This window comes from Cupressus sempervirens, chromosome 5, assembly GCF_028749045.1.
Source record: "Cupressus sempervirens isolate cs-2001-9-10 chromosome 5, ASM2874904v1, whole genome shotgun sequence".
NCBI lineage: Eukaryota > Viridiplantae > Streptophyta > Pinopsida > Cupressales > Cupressaceae > Cupressus > Cupressus sempervirens.
This window is the reverse complement of record NC_143122.1, coordinates 721,563,445-721,589,528: the sequence shown is the minus strand read 5'-3', so window position 1 is coordinate 721,589,528 and position 26,084 is coordinate 721,563,445.

Genomic DNA, 26,084 nt, shown 5'->3' with positions numbered 1-26,084 from the left:
CTTCAGTAAATGCTGAGTGAAGATTAAGTGCTGAGTGAAGATCACGTGCCAAGCAAGAAACAAGTGTTGAGTGATCTTCAGATGCTGAGTGATCTTTAGATGCCGAGTGATCTTCAGGTGCCGAGCAAAGATCAGGTAACGAGAAAATACAAGTGCCAAGTAACAAAAAGGTGTCGAGCATCAGTAAACCAATAATGTTGAGTTTCTGCATTATTTCAAAAATTGAAGATTCACCAGAACTGAGCTGACAAGTTTGTTATCTAGAGTTTTGTGAATGAAATAGAAGATAAGAATGATGAGTTGGTGGCACAGAATACCATGTAGAATGTTTTTGGAAGTTTCTAGATAAGAGCAAGATATGGAGTAGATACATTGTATCCTACCTAATCAATTCAAAATCCTAAAATTTAGAGAGGGAGAAACGAGTGGCAAAGGAAATCCAGATTTCTATTTAAGGAGTCATTAGGTCATGAAAAAAAAAGAGGAGGTCAAACATAAAAGCACAAAGTGTTGAAGGAGGTGCTAAGGAGTAAGAGAGAATAGTTACTAAAGCCAAGCAAAGGATTGAACTGAAGTGGTGAAGGAGGTGCTAAGGAGTAAGACGAAGCTTGATATGACAAGTTGTCAGAGCTGAAGTGACTAAAGCCAAGCAAAGGATTGAACTGAAGTGTGATCTGAAATCTACAAGATATGTTGTAAGTTGTATCAGATCAAAAAGCCATTATTGTTACTCTCTAGCAATTATAATAGTTAGTTTAAATCCTTTGGACTTAGGTTGGTTTAATAGCCATGTTATAAATCCTTTAACAAGGTGACATTCCAAGTGAATGTTCTAAATTCCTTTGAACAGGTCCATTCCTAATAGTATGGTGAAATCCTCTAACAAGGTCACATTTAACAGTGTGTTGTAAGCCTTTAATAGGGCAGGCTTTTAATAGGGCACCACTTTAGAAGAGTGAGAATTAAGTAGCATGTTAATGGTGGTTTTTCCCAGATTGGGTTTCCACGTAAATCATTGTGTCATGTGTTGATTTTGTATGTTTTATCTCTACATGTTGATTTGCTGTAACTTGCTAAAATGATTGATTTAAGCCTGGATGGATGAAAATTTTATGGACTCACTATAATTTGTGAAAAAAAAGTATTATTAGGGCATTTGGACCTTGGATAACTGATTCACCCCCCCCTCCTCTCAGTTATTCTAAAGAATTCTAACAAATTGGGCAGGTAGTATAGATGACCAAAAAAGCACCAGTGGTGGAGCATTCTTTCTTGGAGAAAGATTGGTTTCTTGGCTAAGAAACAAACAAAATTACATTTCACAAAGTATAGTTGAGGTAGAGTATGTAGTAGTAGAAAATAATTATAATCAAGTCGTGGATGAAGTAGATGCTAAAGGATACTAGGATTGAACTTTTAGAACATGTTATCATTTATTGTGATAACACAAGTACAATAAGTATGTATAAGAATCATGTATTGCATTCTAAGACTAAGCATATACCTATTAAATATCATGTTTTGAGAGAGAAGTAGTAGAAAAAGAGATTAGATTGGAGTATATCAGTACTAAAGAATAGATTGCAAATATCTTTACAATTCCCTTGCCTAAAGATATATTTGAGTATTTGAGAGGTATTCTTGGGGTTATGCCCTTGCCTACTTCTAAGTAGATGATGCAAATATTGCATCAATCTAGTGATATAAAGCACCATTTTTTGATTGGACTAAATGTTGATGCTTCATGTATGGGGGAGTATCTGAGATGAGTAGAGTCATTAAGGACTCTTGGTAATTGGTCTTGAATAGTTTCTTTAGACACTTGAGCTAGTTAAAGACTTGGAGCAAAGAATTGACATAATGAGGCCTTTGTCATTGATGTCAATGGGGGAGATATATACATGAAAAGCATCCTCTAGTTGAATGGGGGAGAGAAATTTGAACATATCAATATTAGGGATATTTACAAAGATTTATGTAAGAAAGAAAAAGGAATATCTCTATGGGGGAGATATAAACCATGAAACTATGATGTATGGGGGAGAAGCTGGGATTTTTTTAGTGCATGAAAAATTGATGCTAACTCTAGAAGATGCATTGTAGAGAAGTTTTCTAGAGGATTTTAGTTTTAGATTTGATTAATGAATAGGATTTGAAAAGTTGAGAGTAGTAGCAAAAATAGAGTAATGTTTGGTATTCTTGGAACCTAGATATTTTTCATCTATGTTGTCATAAATGCCAAAGGGGGAGACTACTAGCATGAATTTTGATGATATTACTTTGGGGGAGTATCTTGAGCATTTGAGAACATGTGGTAGTATTAACATGTTGCACTCATGACTATGTTTGTCATTAATGTCAACATAGCACTAATTCTATAAAGACTGGTAGAGTAGTAGAAAGAGATCATGGTTTTATGGATAGAGGTTTTATGGTTAGATACTATGAAGTTAAGGATATATTCCACACAGTTTCCTAATAATGAGGTTAAGTGTGTGTAACCTAATTCGAAGAGATACAAAAGTTATATGTGATTTACAAAGAGAAGTGCAAAAACAAAGTACCTAAAAAGCAATTTCTGATGATCATATTATATCTTCTAACTAAGATATAACCTACAGACATGAAGTTATATAGTGGTAGAGGATATTCTAATATGAAATTAGTAAGTATGCAAATCCTAAAGTCACACGTGTGAAGAGTTGTACAGATTATGATCTGACAGTGCTATCATGATTGTGAAATAATTAATTATCTTATTGAGGTCCTATTATAATTAATTGAGAAAATCTTAAGGCCGACTCAAGGAATTATTTTGAGAACTTGGAATAAAGGAAAGTATTTTCCTTGTTTGTAAAAGTATGGAGTATGTGAAGTCATCAAGAAAGTGAAAACAAGAGCAGAGAGTTTGGAAAATTCAAGTAAGTGATCCAATGGATTAGTGGATATAGAGTTTATGATCTAATATTGAGATTAGAAGGAGAAGAAGTCTAGTTGAAATGATAGAGAAAGAGGAAGGAGTAGTTTAGTTCAATTCTATTATTCTACAAGGAATAATATAGAGATTATTTGGACAATGAGCTCATTGGTCTTTCCCTTAAAGTTGTTTGGATAGTGGGTCCATCTACCTTCTACAACTCCTAACAGGGTTAGCACAACTCCTAACAGGGTTGGAATATCCTAATAGGAACTAATATTTATTGAATGCTTTCATAGACTCCTACAAAGTTCCATCATCTAACAAGGAATATTCATATTAACACATCATCTTGTGGATACCATCCCCACTAGGTTTTTCCCTCTAATACAGGGTTTCCCTAGTTAACATTTCTAGTGTTATCATGCATAATATCTTGTTGTGGTTTTCAATTATATTTCTCATATGGTTAAGATTTAATAAGGTTGATAATCATGATAATAGTTGGATAAATTATTCAAACCCACCCCCCTCCCCCCTCTCAATTATATTGGTGGACTATATATACTAACATCAAGTGTGTAGATGTGATATTTTTTACTCAACTTCAAAAGCCCTAGAAAGGAAATCAATGTAACACCAAAACCTTCATGAATGAATGTTCTTTAAATTCACCTTGTAGATGAATGTTGAAGATGAAATAAAGTATTTGAATGTATGAAGGGAGATATTAAATTTTGAAAATGAAATAGAAGATGTACCATAAACTCTTTCAATCACTTGAATGCATAAATCATTGATCTTCAATGGAAGAAAGCTTGAATGCCTTGAATGTTTTCTTTATAATTTGAAGATTTGAGTGATTGAACTTGTGGATTTTTGAATACTTGAAGATAAGATGTTTGGATATGAATTTGATGAATGACAAATCGATGAAATGGAAGGGTTCATACATATCTCAAAACTAACTAACTCTTGCAAGCCAACCAATATAGGAATTAACACTCTGAACATTTTTGAACATGCTACCCAAAGAGGAGACCCAAATTAGGTCTCATTAGGGCTGCACTGTGACTCTAATTGGTTAGGGGTACACTAAAACCCTAAAAACTAAGTCCTAAGACCCCTAAGATCCTTTCAAGGTCACAAAATAGGTCATAGATCTCCATAATCAAGTGCAGAGTCTTAGATATAGCCATTACGATGCAATGAGTAGATTACAAGTGGATAGATGAAGGAGAGAGAGGAACTAGGAGGAATAGATCCTACCTTGAGCTTAATTCTATAAAAATAGGATATTAAAAGAGAATATATTAGGTTTCACCCCAATTCAACCTAAGAGGAAGGACAGAAAAGGGGAGAAGGGATGAGAGACACAAGAAGATTCATGATCTCTAATTAAATAGGTTCTAAACCATCATTAAATTGGAGTACATCTATTTTAAGATAATACTATAAGACCCCTCCTCGTAAGTACTTATTTAAATATAAAAATTTATGTTAAAATATTTATAGGAGATTTGAACGGATGTATGATCAATGCTATAGGAAATGTTGTTGTTCTTACTTGAAATCATGTAGAGGACATCATGATAAATAAGGGCTATCTTATGTATAATTATTTAATGATGAATATTTAAGGCTTTTTTTTGGAAAAAGTGGACAAGCCATATAATATATATTTATTATATAAACTAGTTCAAGGGCTCAACTAGGAAAGAACCAAAAAGAAAACCTAGTATTGTCGCCTAAGTACAAGTTAAAAATCATCGATATATACAACTTTAAAATATTGATGCTCAAAATTGTTTTTCAAAAATAGAATTGAAACATACCTAGAAGTTACTAATCATCAATATATACAACTTTTAAAATATCAATGTGCCAAAAGTGACTTCCAAAAATAGAAATGAAACCCACCTACAAGTTACTAAACATCGATATATACAAATTTTTAAAAAATATTGATGTGCCAAAATTGGCTTCCAAAAATAGAAATTGAATCCCACCAAATTTTACATAGTCACATAAAATATACCAATACCGAACCAATCCAATAGCCCTGAAGCAAACCCAAATCCTGCAAACCCAAACTTAGACTTGATCATAAACTAGTACCATTTATTCCTTCTTAATTCCATAATAGTCTTGGCAAGCATAGCATTGGAACAACAATTATATTGAGCTCGCGTCAATCAAAATTGACAAAAGTTTGTAAAATATGACTATTAAGCTGAATACCCAACTAAATAAATCACCATCAAAAAATCAATAAGGCTCCTAATCCATTGGAATTGGATCATTCCTACTTGACAAATCCAATCTTGTGAAAGGATTATCAATAGTCATAATTTGCAACTTGTGAAGGCTAGAATTCTATGATAAACTTGGAATCGAGCATGCAAAATAGTTGAAGATATCCATCATATGATCATGTGAAAATAAAATATCAATAGCATGGGCTTTGGTAGTTAAGTCATCAACCAATTGTAAAGTTAAGAATGGGCTGTAATAACATAAATATAATTGTGCCAATCCAAGATTCCCTTCATGCAAAGCCTTTGAGAATGACACCAAAAAAATTTAAAATTCCATATGGCCCTGTTATGAAGGAAACTTTGAATACCTACAAATAGAATCTCACCTTGTAATATATCATACTATGGAAGGACACATCAAATATTTTCCATACCAAATAGCCTTCCAAGACCAATTTTGTCAATAATAATCTCCATAGTAGTGCAATCCTATAGAAGGTCAGAGATAAAAGTGAAGAAATAGGATAATAGATGGGAAGGAAGAATAACTCGCAGGCTAGGAGAATGCAGAACAAAGGGACCCAATATATCCATAAAGAAATGTAAACATATATCACATTTGATTTTCAAAACATCTCTGAGTTCATTGGCCAAAATGTGTCCAATCCATGGATATTGATGACCATACCCCTAAAAAAATACTTGGAATACATTATGGAAAAGATCTGAGAATTCCATATCCCACAATTTTGAGTTCTTCCACAAACCACCATGACCAAAAAATTTAAAAGCTGCCTCACACAAATTGCATAATTAGAAGACACCATTTTCTAACATGAAATTAGTACAATCTTGATCAAATTTATTCATTTTCTATGACTTGCTTATATGAATGACTTTTCATTACACAATCATGTACTACTAGTGCCAAATTACAAGAAGCAAAGATTCTTATGGGATATACAATCAATTTTTGTACTTACCCTAAAAATTAGAGGTCACAATAATCATAGTGGCCAAAGTACACAATATTAAACTCATATCATCCACATTATTGTTAGAGTAATTATTTTGTTTCACTTATTAATTAGATCATCTTGATTTAATTAATTAAGTGGTTTATTACTCTAGTTCTTAAGCTTGCTTTTAGGTGCATATAATTAATATTTAATATTAATTATAATGTGCAAACCTAGTTAGGGTTTCGTGATTCCTTTTATAAGGATTCACCTCTTTTTATTTTTTCATTCACTTATTGGATCATAATAGAGATTGCTCTTTGCATGTCCATAAGATGTCTCTAGCCTTTTGGCCTCCATAATTTATTCTTGCTTCTATTCTTTGCTTCATCCATGTGACAGGGTTATGCATGTAGTTGTTCTTGGGAGATTAGTTTTTCACCTAATCTAACATGGTATCAAAGCCATCTTGTTGCTTGTTGTTCGTGTTTTGTTGAAGTGTTTCAAAAGTAGGAGTTTTTCAAGGGTTTCAGAAGCTTTTTATGTGGATTTAGGGGGAGACCTTTTTTTTTGGTCACTTTGAGCTCAAATAGACATCATCGTTGCACTCAAAGCACCTAAAAACCCCCAAAATCCATATAAAATTTGTCCATTTTGGATAGCGTTGGTCCAGGAGGCAAAAAAAATTGTCGTACAGGGCTGTACGGCCTTTGCATGTAGTACGAGGCAAAATTTTACATAAAAATTGCAAAAAAAAAATAAATAAAAGCAATTTTTTAAACCCTCGGTGGTTTACTAATCACAGCGGAATCACTGGTGATTACCGTCGCGGTCACCGCTGCAGTCACCATTGGCAATTACCGCCCAGTGGCCAGCAGAGGCTTCGTCGTAGCGGCACCTCCCACCCTCCTCCTTGACCAATGGCTTGGCCACCCTCCTCCATTCCCGGGGTGGCACATTTTTTAAACATTTTTTATTTTTTTAATTATTTTTTTAATTTAAAAAATAATTTTTCATGCATTTTCAGAGGCCTTGTCGGTTTTTCTTCCATAACTTGAGCATACGGACATATTTTTTCGATCTAAAAAATGTGTCAGAAAGCTAGTTCTAAGATAGAGATGATGGTATATTTTTTTTTGGTTTTGATGCAATTTGGTTGCCTATTTTGGTAGTTAAAGCCAGATGTTCTGGTTTGCACTCTGGGAGGTGTATCTTGCTCATCCGGACTCTTTTTTGGGCTCACCAGATATTGTTGGAATGCTATTTCTATGAGTTATTTAGTTTCAGAGTTCTTTTATCCAGATTCTACTCTAGCTTCTTTCTTCTCTGAGTTTTGCACTTTCGCACTCTGGCAGATTACTTGGATTCTACAGGTCCTGGGATCTCTTCTTCTGTTCTTTTGGCTCACTCTTCTTTCTATCTTCTGAGCATTGTATGCTTCTCTTTTGTTGCATTTTTTTTCTATAAACACACTAAGATAAAGGGCCTACTTTTTCATATCTAGGATCTTGTACACCTTGTGTTTGTTTGTACTCGCACTCAGTTATAAAGTGCCATGGGGGGTCATGATGTTTTGCCATTTTATGCTCATCCACCTTTGTCAAGTGAGCATTCCTTCCATGACATTAGCCCATTTAGTGTGTCAATGACACCTCCCTTTATCGTGTGCTTGTACTTCTTTTGCACTATTGGTGTTCCTGACTCTTCTTCTTGCAGATGTTTTTGGCATTGCATTTCAATGTTCCTGTCACTCCTCTCCATATTCAGCATTATTGGGGGGTTCACTTGTTGGCTCTATCGCTTCCTTGGTTCAGTTGAGTGATCTACGTATTCAATTTTTGTTCCTTTGTACTAGGCAAATGCAGTGACTAGGCACCTATGCATTTCAGTGAGATGGTTCATCTACTATATAGACACTCATTCATTCCTACTTTTGGAGGTCACCTCTTCGATTGATCAGCTCTTCAGACTTTGTCTTCTCTACCTGGTCATGCACTATTTTAGTGGGGGTTCCAACAATTTCTTCTGACAGTGTTTGCAGCTTCATGCTTTAGAGATGCTTCATACTCTTTCTTGTTCCTTTCTTTGGGACATTCCTAGATTGGAGGCCTTGTTTCCTTCATCTAGTTCATTTCCTTGTATTGGGTACTTGATTAAGCCTTGTTGCTGGGACCCATTTTCCTGCTTTCATAGCTTTGCTAGGTTAGCTTCCTCCCAAGCTTCGCTTAAGGGGAGGTGTTAGAGTAATTATTTTGTTTCATTTATTAATTAGATCATCTTGATTGAATTAATTAAGTGGTTTATTACTCTAGTTCTTAAGCTTGCTTTTAGGTGCATATAATTAATATTTTATATTAATTATAATGCATAATTCTAGTTAGGGTTTTGTGATTCCTTTTATAAGGATTCACCTCTTTTTATTTTTTCATTCACTTATTGGATCATAATAGAGATTGCTCTTTGCATGTCCATAAGATGTCTCTAGCTTTTTGGCCTCCATAATTTATTCTTGCTTATGTTCTTTGCTTCATCCATGTGATAGGGTTATGCATGCAGGTGTTCTTGGGAGATCAGTTTTTCACCTAATCTAACAATTATCAACCCTTATATTTTATCATTTACAATATAAAATAATAATAACCAAATCAATTCTTTTTGTGCGACCATCATAAAATTATAAAGGGAAAAAGCTAGTATTAAAAAGTTTGCTCTTGTTGAATTAAGGCAAATAAAGTGGGAAAGTTGGTAGGTATAAACTCTGCAATACTTGCCTCATTAGTCTTCAAGTTACAACAAATATTGGATAAATTATCTACAACCTAGTTTCCCTCCCTGAGTGTATGAGAGGACACCACTTTAAATTTATCAATTATTGCCCAAGATTTTTCTAGAATATAGCCAAACTTCTAGTTCTCTGACTTTTTCTTTACACATGAATTGATGACCACTAAAGAATCTCCCTCAATGTGAATATTAACTATGTTAAATTGAAGTGCTAGTTGTAAACCAAGTAGGAATGACATGGCTTCAACTTTGTTGTTTGTACCAAGTGGCAATTTTTGAGCCAACATACCTAACATTCACCCATTATGATCTCTTATACACACTCCAACTCTCGATTCACCAGGATTGCCTATCGAGCAACCATCAAAATTTAACTTGTAAACTCCCCTAGTAGGGGGAATCCATTTCATAATCTTTCTATTAACTTTCTCATGAGGACCACCAGAAGTAATGAATTGATAAGATGGAGAGGGTAAAGAAGTCCATCTATTAGCCAATGCAATATCCCAACCTATGACAATAAGATGTTCAGAAGTTCTTTTGATATAGGCTACCACAACTTCCCCCATTACAACTTCTAATGCTGATAGTACACTTTCTGGTGTCAAAGGTTGATTTTGAAAAATCTTTTTATTCCTCTCCCACCAAATTGCCCATATAAAAATTGTTGGGATACACTTCCAAATACATGAATAGTAGGAGTGGTTAATCAAACTTGGCCAATCTTGGAATATATCCCATAAAGTGTTTGGAAGGGGCATACTAAAATTTAATTTTTGAAGGACGAAGATCTAGCATTGATATGCCAATTTACATTGAACAAAAAGGTGATCAACATTCTCCTCTACCTCCATACATAATACACATTTCATGTTATGAACAATATTCAATTTTGATAACTTTTCTCTTGTCAAAATTCTCTTTTTTAAAGCTAAACAAGAACTGGATTCCAGCAAAATTTGAATGCCTGAAATGACTTATAACCAATTTCTAGGTTCTTGGTAGCCAAGTAACCCAATTTCACTGAATATTTGCCCTCTTGATGTGGGGCCTAGATTAGTGTATCTAGGAGATTAGACACTTAAAAAGTCCTTATATTACATATACTAACAAACTATTTTTTGATTTAATCCAGAACTGGTAACTTGTATGGGTTTCCCCAAGTGACTCTACCTAAAATTGGATCAATGAACTAAAAATAATCAGCTACATAGGGGCCCCATTCAGTACAAAAAATTCTAATCCAATTAACAAAGGATTGAGAATTACAAAGCAGAGGAAGGCCATTCCATGAATCCTACCAAAAGAGTGCCTTAAAGCCATTTTTTATTTTCCAAGTCAAACATCTAGCAACTAAATCACGAGATTCCACCAAGAAGTTCAAAACAACTGATCCTTTGGGAAAATTATCTTAGTGAAAATTCTGTCGGGGTCAGAAGAATCTAAATATTTTCTCTGTAAGGTCCCACACCATTTAGCCTCTACTTTCTCATACAAAGACCAAACTAATTTACCTCCAAAAGTAATATTCCTTAAAGCCAAATTAGGAAGATTAATCCCACCTTGATGCTTCTCTAAAGAAATTTCCTTTAACAAGATGAGAGAGATTTTTCTATTACCTGAGATATTTTTCATCCATAAAAAACTTTGAATAATGCCTTCAATTTGCTTAATAATAAACCTAGGTGCTGATAATATAGAGAATTAATAATTTGAGATAGTTGATAAGATATACTTAACCAAGAGAATTATATCGAATAGAGAAAGCCATCTTACCATCCAAACCATTATTCTAGCTTTAACTCTATCTATTATATTTTTCCAATAGGAAGCTTTATTACTACCCATGAAAAAGGGAACACCCAAATATGTAAATGGTGATTTTTCCTCCTCAAAATCAAGAATCTTTTTAATCCTTTGTGCAATAGGTGGATTTGTGTTGAAGGAGAATATTTTAGATTTAACCATGCTGATCTTCTGACCTGAGAATAGTGAATATTGGTTTAGTAAATACTTAATATGCTTGGCTTCATTAATGTTCACAGATCCAAACAATAAAATGTCATCTGCAAAAAGAGAGTGAGTGACTACTAGATCATTTCCTTCAAACTGAATGCCTTTCCAAAGCTCCTACTATTGAGATTGAATAATGGTCCTACTAAAAGCTTTTTCCATCAGAATAAATAAGGTAGGTGAAAGGGATCACCTTGTCTGATTCCTTGAGAAGATTTGAAATACCCCTCCAGAGAATCATTAATAAGAACCAAAAATGTAGCCCCCAAAATAAAATCTTTGATCCATTTGCACCAAGCTTTACTAAAACCAAATTTCTCCAATACTTTGATAAGAAAGGACCAATTAACTCTATCATACACCTTCATCATGTCAAGTTTAATAATAAAGGAAGGGAATCGATTTTCTTTGATATGATGAAGAGTTTCATGAGCCACAATTTCCTATTCCTACATCTCTTTGCCTAGCACAAAACCACCCTATTTTGGAAAAATTATGTTAGGCAACAAAACTTGAAGTCTAGAATAAATGGCCTTGGTGAATATTTTGTATATAGTGTTACACAATGAAATTGGTTTGAAATCATCAAAAATCTAGGGATTGCTAGACTTAGGAATGATGACAATATTGGTAAATTTAAAATTCCCACACATGTAACCCTTGCATCAGAAGGATTCTAGGGCCATAAGTAAATCCCAACCCAGAATATCCCAACATTTTTTGAAAAAATAGAGCTGTAAAGCCATCAAGACTAGGTGCTTTACCTAGGGGGAGGGATTGAACTATCTTTTGAATTTCCTCCAAAGTGAAGGGTTTCATAAGAGCATTATTATCTTGATTTGAAATAATTTTTGGAACTTCCTCTAAGAATGAGTTAAGTTGATGATTATTTACATCCATTTTCATTGATGGATCAAGGATTTCTTTAAAGAATCTGACCCCTTCCCTTTTGATACTTGCCTCATCTAATAATTTTTTACCCATAATTTGTTTTGTGATTGAAAAAATGAATTTACTTGCCATTTTCTAACTTGTTGAAGCATGAATGAATTTTGTGTTATAGTCACCATCACTTAACCATAATTCTCTAGATTTTTGTTGCTAATTTTCTTTCTCCCTGTGACACAACTTGTGATGCCTCACCCCAACCCATCGTAGCATAGTTAATACATTATTATTTTGATACTCATGACTCAAGATGTCAAGTCACTGTTGGATACATTGAATATTATTATGTTATCTTATTTTGTGTGATGTTTTACTTTTAAATGTTTAATTATGTTATTTAATGTTTTACGAACATGTATACTAATGAAGTAGTGTAGAAAGTGAATACAGAATCAACACTTTGATTATGCAATTTTAATGATTAAAAATATGAGTAGAAATTAGATAAACAACTACTTATTTGAAAGATGGATGTTTTAACTTATGTGATTTCCTTGATAAGTTTTATATATATATATATATATATATATATATATATATATATATATATATATATATATATATATATATATATATATATATATATATGCATGTAATTTTCTTGAGCTACCGATGTGTGCAATGAGTGTGCAGGATATTTTAGCAAGGAATCCAATGGAGAATCATAACTAAACACTATGTACTACTTGTGGAAACCAAGGTTGAGTCTAATGAAAGATGCAAACCCTGTCATTCATATTTTATTTGTATTGTGAATTGAATGAATGTATTATTTTGTAATCAATAAGTGTTAATGTCTTGTAACAATGATTTTATAGTGTCACTTGACACTCATGACTTGTATATGCATTACAACATGATAGTTAAGATTAACACAGTAACCTAAAGATCTAGATTGGACTAGGTTAGTGACCATTTTACTAATTAGTTAGTAATTGAGATTAATTACCCTAATTAGAATTAATGAGTTATCTGCATTTTTGAAGGTTGTTAGAAAGTCCAAAAAATTTCAAACTTTTTCTTGGGTCCCTTATTTGTCCTAGAAGACACAAATCATGAAAACTAAGTACCTAAGGGGTATGGGTATGGGTTGGGGGAATTTTCCACCCCCAGCCCCTTTTTTTGACTTTTATGGTCACCCAAATATTCAATTTTTGCTTTATTGCAAAAATTGAATATTTTCACCATGAGTTGGATAAGTTTGACTCCACCATGAGGTTAGCCTTATGACAAGTTGAGTTAGAAGTCTCTAGAACCTTAGGCAAGTGGGGGAGTTATTGCTTTTTAAATTTGGTTGAGTTAGCATCATATTTAGAGGAAAATTTGAGAAAGGAGTGCTCACCCAACCTCTAGTCTTAGAGAGCAATTCAAGACTGAAGGAGAAGGAGAAGGAAGGGAAGCTCATCTCAAATTTTCCAACTACCATAACCTCATTGTGAAGGTATGAACCCTTCAAGCTCTTTTGGTTCATGTTATATTTCATGCTTAAGTCATTTTTTTTGTATATGAATGTTTGTGTGTTTGTTGAATATGTTTGGGAGGGATTGAAATGAGTTTTTCTTAAATGTTTTTCCTTTGTATTTTGCATTGATTTTCAAAAGGATTGTATGGGTTGTATTAGCATTAATCACCCTTGGATAGGGCAGAAGTGGCCATGTATGGGAGGAGGTATTTAGCTAGACTCCAACAATGCAAAGTCTCTTCTCAAGATGAATAGAGGGAGAGAGAGTAGGATGTTATGGGCTCCTACTCGTTAGCACAAACCATGTTTTGAGTTTTGAAATTTAAGAAATGGAAAAATGAAAGTTCTTAAGTTTATAGCCCCAAAAGAGAGCATGTTATAGTGTTGTGTCTAACGTCTCCTATTGGAAAAATCCACATTCTCCCTAGTCTGGTTCAATGACGAACCTATTGTGCAAACTTGGACGGGAGTGAATGTTTGAAATTGTCTTCTTTGTATGTTTGGTTGTCTCCTAGTCAGTTTTCATTCACGCCATGATCATCTTGATCTGTTGCAAACTTCATAATGGTTTCCCTGTTGTGGAGCCAAGAAGGAAATTTAAAATTATTATTGAGATTCAATCATGTTGGGATATTTCTCCTCAAGATAGTAATCCTATGTAAAAAATTTATTTTTAACTTATTGTGGAAATGGCTACGATGTCGAGTTTTCTTCCTGGTTCTTTCTCGGCAAAGCCTTTGAATCAGGTGATTCAATAAAATAAAATAAAATGAGTATTATTCCTTCATATGAGTTCTTCTTGTAATTCAATTATATGTATGTGTGTATCAAAAAATGGATAAAATAAGGTATCACTCTTTCTGTGGCATTCTTATGTTTCGTAAGCATATTCATTTGATTTGGATTAATTAGATAAAATGATGATATATAATTATGCAATTTAAGATTGAAAACATGTTAAAGAAAATTCGATGCTTGATTTAGACTTCATTGTATTTTTGAAATTATTATAAAGTAAGGTAATCCTACGTCATTGATTAAAACAAAATATTTGAACTCGATGATTATAATCAACATTAGAAAGAGAACATAATATTCCTACTTGGTTAAATAGATTTGCTTTACACAATTCCAACACTTAAAAAATTATTATTATTTCCCCCTTAAACATGAATATATATTTGGCAATCAAAATCTATACTTAGACAAAAAATGGACTTTGGAAAAAAAAAGTATCCCCTAGAGCAATATTGCTCTCTAGATTTTGTATGGGGAAAGAAAAATAAATAAATTCCCCTTCAACAAAGCATATTCCTTGGATTCCCCTAAAATATCTTTAATTCTTTAATTTTATTATATTTTAAATTTAAATAAACAATTAAAAATCACATACATATAAAATAACTAGGTATGTATAATAGCCTAAGCCTATCCTAATCTCTACCAAATAAACTTTAAGCATTAAATACACCCCTTTCTACTAAGTCTTTAACTACCCCTGCAAGTGCTTAGGCGTTAGTTTGAAAACATGTGGGAGAATGGAGTTTAAAAAAAAAAACTAAAATCAACATATTTATTACAAGGATAACCTTTGGCCATCTCATGATTGGACAGGGACTTCAATCCCTCTTTTCATCATGCTTGTGAGTTTTTGCCCAACAAATACAAATTGGGATCATGTGCCTCCATAACTGACATGACAAAAGTATTGGCAAATGAAATAAAGGGGCAAGTTGAAAGGAGCAGGTTGTATTAAAGTTTGAGCTTAATTTACCTTTGTTTTCAGCCTTGCCTTTTCCTGGCCTAGGCATACTTATTCCTTGGTTGCTGCATTTTTTCTTTGGTCAGCATGGGTTGTTCTTGGGAGACCTAGATTTTCATGGGAAGTGTGGGAAGAAGGGGTTAGGTAACAGGGTAAAGGGGTAAGTGCTAAGGGGTTAGATTAGTAAGTTTTAAATAAAGTTTTAGAATTTAGTTAGTGTTATTTTAAAGAAATTTAATTATTATGTTTTTTTGTTAGTAATAATAATTATTATTAGTATATTTTAATATTAGCATTTAGTTGGTTAGTAGATTAGTTTAATTTAGAAATTTGTTAGTTTTAGTTTTATTTTAATAATGTAGTTTAGGGTTAGATTTAATTTATAAATTTTAATAAATTTTAGTTAGCTATTAATTGTTTGAATATATACTTTTAGTTAAAGTTTTAGGATATAGATTTATCTTAATGTTTAGACTTGAATTTGTTTAATTTAGATATTGTTAAAGCATTAGATAGTCGTATTATTATTATTATTATTATTTAGCCTTAGTTTTGAATTAAAAGGTGTTTCATTTATGTTAGATTCAATTATGAGTTATTAGAAGAATTTAATTATGGGGTTAATTAATATTTTTGGTTGATTGTAAATTATGTTACTAGTGGGTCTGGTATACTATTGTTTTGTGAGTATAATATTTTAAGAGTAAATAAAAGAAATAATGTGTTAGATCTTTTAATTAATTGAAATTGGATTGTTTAATTTAATTAATCAATTTAATAATGAAAGTTTAATTTAATGATTTATTCCTAGATGATGGTCATAAACTTAAATAGGATGTTAGGAAAATGTTAGGAGAACCTTTATTTGTCTTACATTGTACCTACACTTTCACTTGAGAAACAAACATATCAAACTTAGTGTTGTTATTAATATTATTTAAAAAAAAAATTATGTGTGTTTTTTCTCCGTATTTTGGGCATGACATTTTGGTATCAGAGCCCATGTTTCAACACTAGGAACCTAAAAACATTATGCTTTTGAAACTTAATATAAACTTTAAATTGTGTAGGATGCCTCCTGTTACATGAAACAACTGACGAGGCAGAGGTCATAGGGTGAAAGGTGGTAGAGTGGAACAAGAGAATAGATCACCAGCTCCACCACCACCACTACATCCATCTCCACCTCCACCACCACCACCTAACCCAAATCAGGATATTTTGGATGCCCTTAAGACATTGATTGGAGTAGTTCAGCAAAGACTACCACTTGTAGTACAACCAGGGCAGCAGATTCTCAAAGAGGAAGCACAGGGACCCAGAGGAGGTGGGGCCAGTGGTAGAGAGAGGAGTAGGTGTCCCCTACCGAGGTAGGTAGAGGGACAAGGTGAGCATGAGGGTGAGTCAATACATCAGAGAGGACCACCACTCGATAGACCTCCTAGACATGTAGCAGATGATATCAGAGAGTTGATACGGCTCCAACCACCATACTATACTAGTTCCACTAATGGAATAGTAGTAGAGGTCTGGTTATAGAGTCTACAATGATTCTTTGGATTACATCCTTATGGGAGTAATCTAAAGGCATGTCTAGCAGTCCATCAGCTAAGGGGAGATGCCTCTAATTGGTGGCATCAGGAGGAGATTATAGGAGGAGTGAGGATGGATACCCTCACATGGGAGTCATTCTTGGAGAGATTCAAGGAGAGGTACTTGTCTAAGAATTTCAAATAGAAGTAGATAGAGGACTTTTATTCTTTATATCAAAGGGGTCTCATAGTAGCTTAGTATGAGAGCAGGTTTCTTGAGCTCCTTCCATATGTTGAATACATGAAGGATGAGAGGCTATGAGTACATCTCTTCATCATGGGACTAAATTTTTCACTTTAGGGTGTAGTCCATTTGGCCTTCCCTACCACCTTTAGATAGGTAGTTGAGATAGCATTAGTTGCTAAGGATACATAGGGTAGATAGGAGTCATGGGATCAGTCTTAGAACTGAAACTCTACCCAAGAGAAACCCCCTTGGAAAGGAAATAAGAACTATACAGTAGGGTCCTCTAAGGGCCAACAATCTTAGTAGTAGAAACCACAATAGCAGCAGCAAAAACCCTCCCAAGGTTATCAGGTCTCCAAGCTCAAGCAGTGGTAGTCTCGGGGTACCAAATAGGATCAGAAGGTATAGGTCCCATAGTCACAGTCAGTGAAGACTTAGCAATCTTTCAAGGGTGGATATAGTAGATCTAGCAAGTCAGGAGGCCCACAACAGTCTGGATCATAGGTTGTACAGTATTATACCTAAGGCACACTTATGGTGGCATGCATCATATGGCTAGAGTGTCTATAGGAATAGTCATCTGATGGTCAGAGAGGAGCTATTTCATAGCTAATAGTTGGTGATATGGGTAGATCCCACAGACTTTTTACAATGGTTGACAACTATCACACTAAGCATTAGGCCATAATTATCAAGGCTACAAGTATAATATAGGGTTGTATGGTTTCTATTTTATTTGATTCTAGAGCTACTAACTCTTTTATATCTCCATATGCAGTGGAGCATTGCAAGCTAGTGATAGTTAGATAGGATGTCAGTTGGGAAGTAGAGTTAGCCTTAGGAGCTAGAGTGTCAATTAGTTCCATGGTGCATAATTTCCAAATTTAGATTGGAGACATGTCCATGATGTCTAATCTACACATTACCCCTCTAAATTCCTATGATTTTGTCCTTGACATGGATTGGCTTTATGCCCATAGCACCAAGATGGATTGTCAATAGAAGAGGGTAGAATGTGTGGATGAATATGGGATCTCTAGAGTGATCTTCAAACTAAAGAGACCTATATCCCTTCGTATGATTTTTGCTATGTATCTTAGATGGTGCATGCAAAAGGGATGTCAATTATTTTCTATCACCATTAGTGATAGAGAGGAAGATTCAAAGGGAGAGCCATCCCCCGATGATTTTCCAATCCTATAGGATTTGCAAATGTGTTTCCTTTAGAGCTCCCTAGTAGCCTCCACCTAGAGTAGTGGAATTTCACATAGATCTTGTGTCGGGAGCTGAACCAGTATCAAGATGACCATACAGGATGACTACTCATGATCTTAGTGAACTAAAGACTTAGTTGGAGGAAATCTTGGAGAAAGGGCATATTTGAGCTAGTTTGTCACCTTGGAATGCACTAGTGATCTTCGTTAAGAAGAAGGATGGATCACTTAGGTTGTGTATTGATTATCGATAGTTGAACAAAGAAACCATCAAGAACCAATAATTTCTTCCCAAGATTGGTGACCTCTTTGATTAGTTATAGGGTGCTCAAGTATTTTCAAAGATTGATCTAAAGTTGGGTTATCATCAGTTGAGGATTGTAGATAGTGATATCCCTAAGATTGCATTCTATGTGAGGTATGGTCACTACAAGTTCACTGTGGTACCATTTGGCATCACAAATGCTCTGGTTGTATTTATAACCCTCATGAATAGAGTATTCCATACCATTTTAGATAAGTTTGTGGTTGTATTCCTTGATAGAATTTTGATTCATTCTCGAAATGAGAAGGAGCATGAAGAGCACCTAAGACAAGTATTGCAAAAATTGAGAGAGAATCAGTTGTATGGTAGCTTGTCAAAGTGTGCATTCTATAGACCTGAGATACATTATGTCATATCAAGTGATGGTGTCTTAGTAGACCCATCAAAGATTAGGGCAATCATGGATTGGCCAACACCCACTAATGTCATTGAAGTGAGGAGCTTTATGGGACTAGTAGGATATTATCGACACTTTATTGCAGGATTCTCTAGATTGGCACACCCAATCACATCCCTTCAGAAAGAAGGGAAGAAATATGAGTGGACAGAGAAGTGTGATAGAGCTTTTCAAGAGCTCAAGAGAGCCCTCACAAGTGCACCAATTCTTGTAGTGCCAGATCCTTCTACAGATTTTGTGGTGTACATCGATGCATCTTTAAATGGTATAGGGGTAGTCCTTATGTAGGATGGATGACCCATTTCCTTCGAGTCTAGGAAGTTGAAGACTCATGAACTCAATTACCCTACTCATGACCTAGAGCTTGCTTCCATTGTTCATGCCTTGGTAAGGTGGCAACACTTTCTTCTAGGTCATAGGTTTGAGCTTCATTCTGACCACCAAAGCTTGTAGTACATATTTACTTGTCCAAACCTTAATGTTAGGCAAAGAAGGTGGATGGAGTTCTTTTTTGAGTATGATTTTGATGTTCATTACATCAAGAGAAAGGAGAATGTGGTTGTAGATCCCTTAAGTAGAAGTCACCATGAGCTTTCATCTGTGACTACTTGCACTGACTTGAGAGAGTGGATCCTACAGCACTTGCCAGTAGATGAACTTTATGTAGAAGTTAGTCAAATGGTGCATTCTTAGAGACCCTTAGAAGGGAAGTATTCAAAGTATTCCTTGGAGTTTGATATAATTTTGCATCATAGATGATGTATGTATGTACCTTCTATTGGGGGTTTGTGCGAGCTCATTGTACTTGAGGCTCATAGAGCACCATATGCAGTGCACCCTAGTGTTAAGAAGTTACATGTAGATCTAAGATAGTTGTTTCACTAGCTAGGCATGAGAGTGTAGATTGCTAACATAGTTTTGAGATGCCTTGAGTGTCAAAGGGTGAAGGTAGAGCACCATCATCTTGGTGGGCTTCTTTAGCCTTATGAGATAGTAGAGTGGAAGTGGGATTCTATATCTATAGATTTTATTGTTGGTCTCCCCATGTCATCTCATTGTCATGATGCCATTTTGGTGATAGTTGACATGTTGACCAAGGTTTCCCATTTCTCACCTATATGTACTACATACACAACATGAGACATAACCCAAGTGTTTTTGTGAGACATTGTCAGACTTCATGGTGTTCCCTGTAAGATCATCTCTAATAGAGACTCATTGTTCACTTCATCTTTTTGGAGAGAGTTACAGGCAACATTGGGCACTAGGCTTAATTTTAGTATAGCATACCATCCTTAGACCGATGGTTAGAGTGAGTGAGTGAATCAAGTTTTGGAGGACATGTTACATATGTATGTGATGGACCATCAGGTCAAATGGGAGAAATACTTACATCTTGTTGATTTTTCCTATAACAATGGGCACCATTCCTCCATAGGTATGCTGCCTTATGAAGCCTTGTATGGAAGACCTTGCAGAACACCTTTGAGTTGGTATAGGATCGAGGATTGAGTATCTATTGGCCCTTAATTAGTCAAGGAGATGGAATAGCAGGTGACCCTGATTAGACAGTGCCTAAGAGAGGTATAGGATAGGCAGAAGAAGTATGCTGATGTGAAGAGGTTCAATTGAGAGTATCAATTTGGAGATAGAGTCTTCTTGAGGGTGCAACTACACAAGAGTTTAATTCAATTCAGAAAGGGCTCTAAATTGGCACCTCGATTCATTGGACCATTCAAGATCCTAGAGAGGATAGAACTAGTTGCATACCATCTAGCTTTGCCACCTAGCCTGCCACACATCCACGATGTGTTCCACATTTTAGTACTTAGAAGATACATTTATGATGAGTCTCACATTATAGATTGGAATGCCTTACAGGTGGACTTAGATGGGTAGTTAGTGTTGGAGCCTATCTATATTATTTCTTGACGAGCCTTAGCTCTTTGAGGCCGAGAGATGGACCAGGTTAGGGTCCAATGGGATTGTTATGATGAGGTCACAACTTCATCGGAGAATGTAGCACATATGATATCTCAGTAACCATATCTTTTTGATGAACTCCAGGAGGAAGTTCATGTCTAGTAGGGGAGGATGTCAAACCTCACACTAACCCATTGTAGCATAGTTGATAAATTATTATTTTCATACTCGTGAATTAAGATGTCAAGATGCTATCAAATACATTGAACATTATTATGTTATCTTGTGTTGTGTGATGTTTTAATTTTAGATGTTTAATTATGTTTTTTAATGTTTTATGAACATGTATATTGATGAAGTAGTGTAGAAAGTGAATGCAGAATTAACACTTTGATTATGCAATTTTAATGGTTAAGAATATGAGTACAAATGAGATAAACAACTAGTTATTTGAAAGATAGATGTTTTAATTTATGTGATTTCCCTGATAAGTTATGTGTGTGTGTGTGTGTGTGTGTGTGTGTGTGTGTGTGTGTGTGTGTGTGTGTGTGTGTGTGTGTGTGTGTGTGTGTGTGTGTGTGTGTGATTTTCTTGAGCTACTGATGTGTGCAATGAGTGTGCAAGATATTTTAGCCATGAAATCTAACGAAGAATCAAAACTGAACCCTATGTACCATTTTTGGAAACCAAGGTTGAGTCTAAAAAAAGATGTTAACCCCATTGTTCATATTTTATTTGTATCATGAGTTGAATGAATGTATCATTTTTTAATCAATAAGTATTAATGTTTTGTAACAGTGATTTTATAGTGTCGCTTGACACTCATGAATTGTATATGCATTTCAACATGATAGTTAGGATTAACCGAGTAACCTAAAGATCTAGGTTTGACTAGGTTAGTGACCTTTTTACTAATGAGTCAGTAATCAAGATTAATTACCCTAATCAAAATTAGTGAGTTATCTACATTTTTTAAGGTTGTTAGAAAGTCCAAAAATTTCCAAGCTTTTTGTTGGGTCCCTTATTAGTCCTAGAAGCCAAAAATCATGAAAACTAAGTACTTAAGGGGTATGGGTATGGGTTGGGGGCATTTTCCATCCCACTAGCCCCTTTTGTTGACTTTTATGGTCACCCAAATATTCCATTTTGGCTTTATTTGTGAAAATTGAATATTTTCACCATGAGTTGGATAAGTTTGACTCCACCTTCAGGTTAGCCTTATGAAAAGTTGAGTTAGAAGTATATAGAACCTTAGACAAGTGGGGGAGTTATTGCTTTTTGAAGGTGGTTGAGTTAGCATCTTATTTAGAGGCAAATTTTAGAAAGGACTATTCATCCAACCTCTAGTTTTAGAGAGGAATTCAGGATTGAAGAAGGATAAGGAAGGGAAGCTCATCTCAAATTTTTCAATTGCCATAACCTCATTGTGAAGGTAGGAACCCTTCAAGCTCTTTTGGTTCATGTTGTGTTTCATGCTTAAGTCATTTTGTTTGCATATGTATGTTCATTTGTTTGTTGAATATGTTTCAGAGGGATTGAAATGGGTTTTTCTTAAATGTTTTTCCTCTGTATTTTGCATTGATTTTTGAAGGGATTGTATGGGTTGTATTCACATTACTCTACCTCGAATAGGAAAAAATTTCCCATGTATGGTAGGAGGTCTTTAGTTGGACTCCAATAGTGCAAAGTCTCTTCTCAGGACAAGACAGGAAGAGAGAGTAGGGTGTTATGGGCCCCTACTTGTTAGCACAAACCATGTTTTGAGTTTTGAATTTAAGAAATAGAAGAATGGAAGTTCTTGATTTTCTAGCCCTGAAAGGGCACCTGTTATGGTTTTGTGTCCAACGTCTCCTATTTGAAAAATCCACCTTCTCCGTAGTCTAGTTCAATGATGAACCTATTGTGCAAACCTAGATGGGAGTGAATGTTTGAAATTGTCTTCTTTGTATGTTTGGTTTTCTCCTGGTTAGATTTTGTTCTCTCCATGATTACCTTGACGTGTTGTAGACTTTGTAATGGTTTCCCTCTTGTGGAGCCAAGAAGGGAATTCAGAATTGTTATTGAGATTCAATTATGTTGGGAGATTTCTCCTCGGGATAGTAATCTTGTGTAAAAATGTTATTTTTAACTTATTGTGGACATGGCTATGATGTCAAGTTTCCTTCCTGGTTCTTTGTCGCAAAACCTTTCAATTAAGTAGTTCAATAAAATTAACAAAATGAGTAGTATTCCTTCATATGAGTTCTTCTTGTAATTCAGTTATATGTATGTGTGTATCAAAAAATGGATAAAATGATGTTTCACTCTTTCTGTGGCATTCTTATGTTTTGTAAGCATATTCATTTAATTTGGATTTTAATCAAACAAAATGGTGATATACAATTATGCAATATTAGATTGAAAGCATGTTAAAGAAAATTTGATGCTTGATTTGGACTTCATTGTATTTTTGTAATTATTATGAAGTAAGGTAATCCTATGTCATTGATTAAAACAAAATATTTGAACTCAGTGATTATAATCAACATTAGAAAGAGAATATAATATTTTCCCCTTGGTTAAATAGATTTGCTTTGCACAATTCCAACACTTTAAAAATAAAAAATTATTTCCCCCTTAAACATGAATATATATTTGGCAATCAAAATCTATACTTAGACAAAAAATGGACTTTGGAAAGAAAAAAAATATATCCCCTAGAGCAATATTGCTCTCTAGATTTTGTACGGGGAAAGAATAAATAAAAAAATCCCCCTTCAACAGACAATGTTCCTTGGATTCCCCTAAAATATCTTTAATTCTTTTATTTGATTATATTTTAAATTTAAATAAACAATTAAAAATCACATACATATAAAACAACAAGGTATGTATAATATCTTAAGCCTATCCTAATCTCTACCAAATAAACTTTACACATTAAATACGCCCATTTCTCCTATGTCTTTAACTAACCCTGGAAGTGCTTAGGCATCAGTTTGAAAACATGTGGGAGAATGGAGTTAAAAAAAAAAAAAAAAAAAACTAAAGTCTACATATTTATTGCAAGGATAACCTTTCGCCATCTCATGATTGGATAGGGACTTTAATCTCTCTTTTCCCCATGCCTAGGAATTTTTTCCTAGCAAATACAACATGGGATCACGTGCTTCCATAACTGACATGATAGAAGTATTGGCAAATGAAATAAAGGCGCAAGTTGGAAGGAGCAAGTTGTATTAAAGTTTGAACTTAATTTACCTTTGTTTTTAGCCTTGCCTTCTCCTGGCCCAGGCATACTTATTCCTTGGTTGTTACATTTTTGCCTTGATTAGCATGGGTTGTCCTTGGGAGATGTGGGTTTTCATGGGAAATGTGGGAAGAAGGGGCTAGGTAAGGGGGTAAAGGGGTAATTGTTAAGGGGTTAGATCAGTAAGTTTTAAATAAGTTTTTAGAATTTAGTTAGTTTTATTTTAAATAAATTTAATTATTATGTTTTTTTAAATATTAGTATACTTTAATGTTAGTAATAATAATAATTATTAGTATATTTTAATATTAGCATTTAGTTAGTTAGTAGGTTAGTTTAATTTAGAAATTTGTTAGTTTTAGTTTTATTTTAATAATGTAGTTTAGTGTTAGATTTAATTTATAAAGTTTAATAAATTTTAGTTAGTTATTAATAGTTTGAATATATACTTTTAGTTAAAGTTTTAGGATATAGATTTATCTTAATGTTTAGACTTGAATTTGTTATAATTTAGATATTGTTAAAGCATTAGATAGTGGTATTATTATTATTATTTTATTTACCCTTAGTTTTGAATTAAAAGGCATTTTGTTTATGCTAGATTCAATTATGATTTATTAGAAGAATTTAATTATGACGTTAATTAACATTTTTGGACAATTGCAAATTATGTTACTAGTGGGTTTGGGATACTATTGGTTTATGAGTATAATATTTTAAGAGTAAATAAAAGAAATAATGTGTTAGATCTTTTAATTTATTGAGATTGGATTGTTTAATTTAATTAATCAATTTAATAATGAAAGTTTAATTTAATTATTTATTCCTAGATGATGATCATAAACTTAAATGGGATGTCAGGACGTTGTTAGGAGAACCTATATCTGTCTTACATTATACCTACACTTTCACTTGAGAAACAAACATATCAAACTTACTGGTGTTATTAATCTTTAAATAAATAAAAAATTACATGTGTTTTTCCTCTGTATTTTGGGCATGACATAGCTCCACCCATTGAAATTGCTTCTCTTTCTGATGACAATATGAATTTGAATTCAAGCCAAAACTGATGATTTCTTCATTGATTTCTTGAAGTTCCTTCTACACCTTGTTTTTCTCCTCAAAATTTTTTTTAAAATCCTATTTGTTCTAGATTCTGATTTTGTCTTTAAGATATTGGAGTTTCTTATAGAACCGAAACATATAATTACCTTTTTCTTGTGGAGCATTGACCAACCATTGTCTAATTAAAAGGAAGAAACATTAGATGTTTGAACCACATTCTTTCAAATTTAAATGAAGATTTAAATCATGATGTTGTCTAGCCCACTTTATTATCTAAGGATAATGAAATTGGAAAGTGATCTAATCATAGGGAAGAGAGAATTTATGCCGAGAATAGGATAGATGTTATTTTCCAAGCTTGTGAAACTAAAAATCTATCAAGTTTCTTAGTAATTTACATGAAACCATCTCTTCTATTATGCCAAGTGAAGCATCCATTAGACGTAGCAATTTCAAACAATCTATTAGTAGTGATAAAGTTATCAAATTCCTCCATAATTTTTAAAAATGGAAAAATTCCTCCTTGTTTCTCCTTATTATTTCGAATTGTACTGAAGTCACCACCAATGATACAATTGTGTTGTGGTAAGGATATGATCTTGTCTAATATGACATTCCACAATTTAACCTTGTCTAAAATACTTGAGTGACCATAAATGTTAAAGATAACCATCGAGATCTCGTGAATATTTAAGGTTGTAATTGGTTTCTATAGGTTTTATTAATAACTGAGTTTAGGTACCAAGGTTTTAGGTCAAGTGTGAAATTAGCTTCCCTAGGGGATTGAACTATTATAGAGATACAAATGTTAGGCATTGAACCAACCTACAATAGATTATTTAGTTAATTGAATCAAATATTTTGAAAATATATATAGATAAGGTTGAATTTACCATCAATCAAGGTTGAAACTCAAATGTGCCAGTGTTGTGGTGTTACTCTAAGTGCATATCAAAAAAGGAAATTTATATGAATCTAACCTTACACATTTAAATATTTTCATTTCAACTTAAACCTGAGGACTATGGAACCCTAATGTTTTCTCA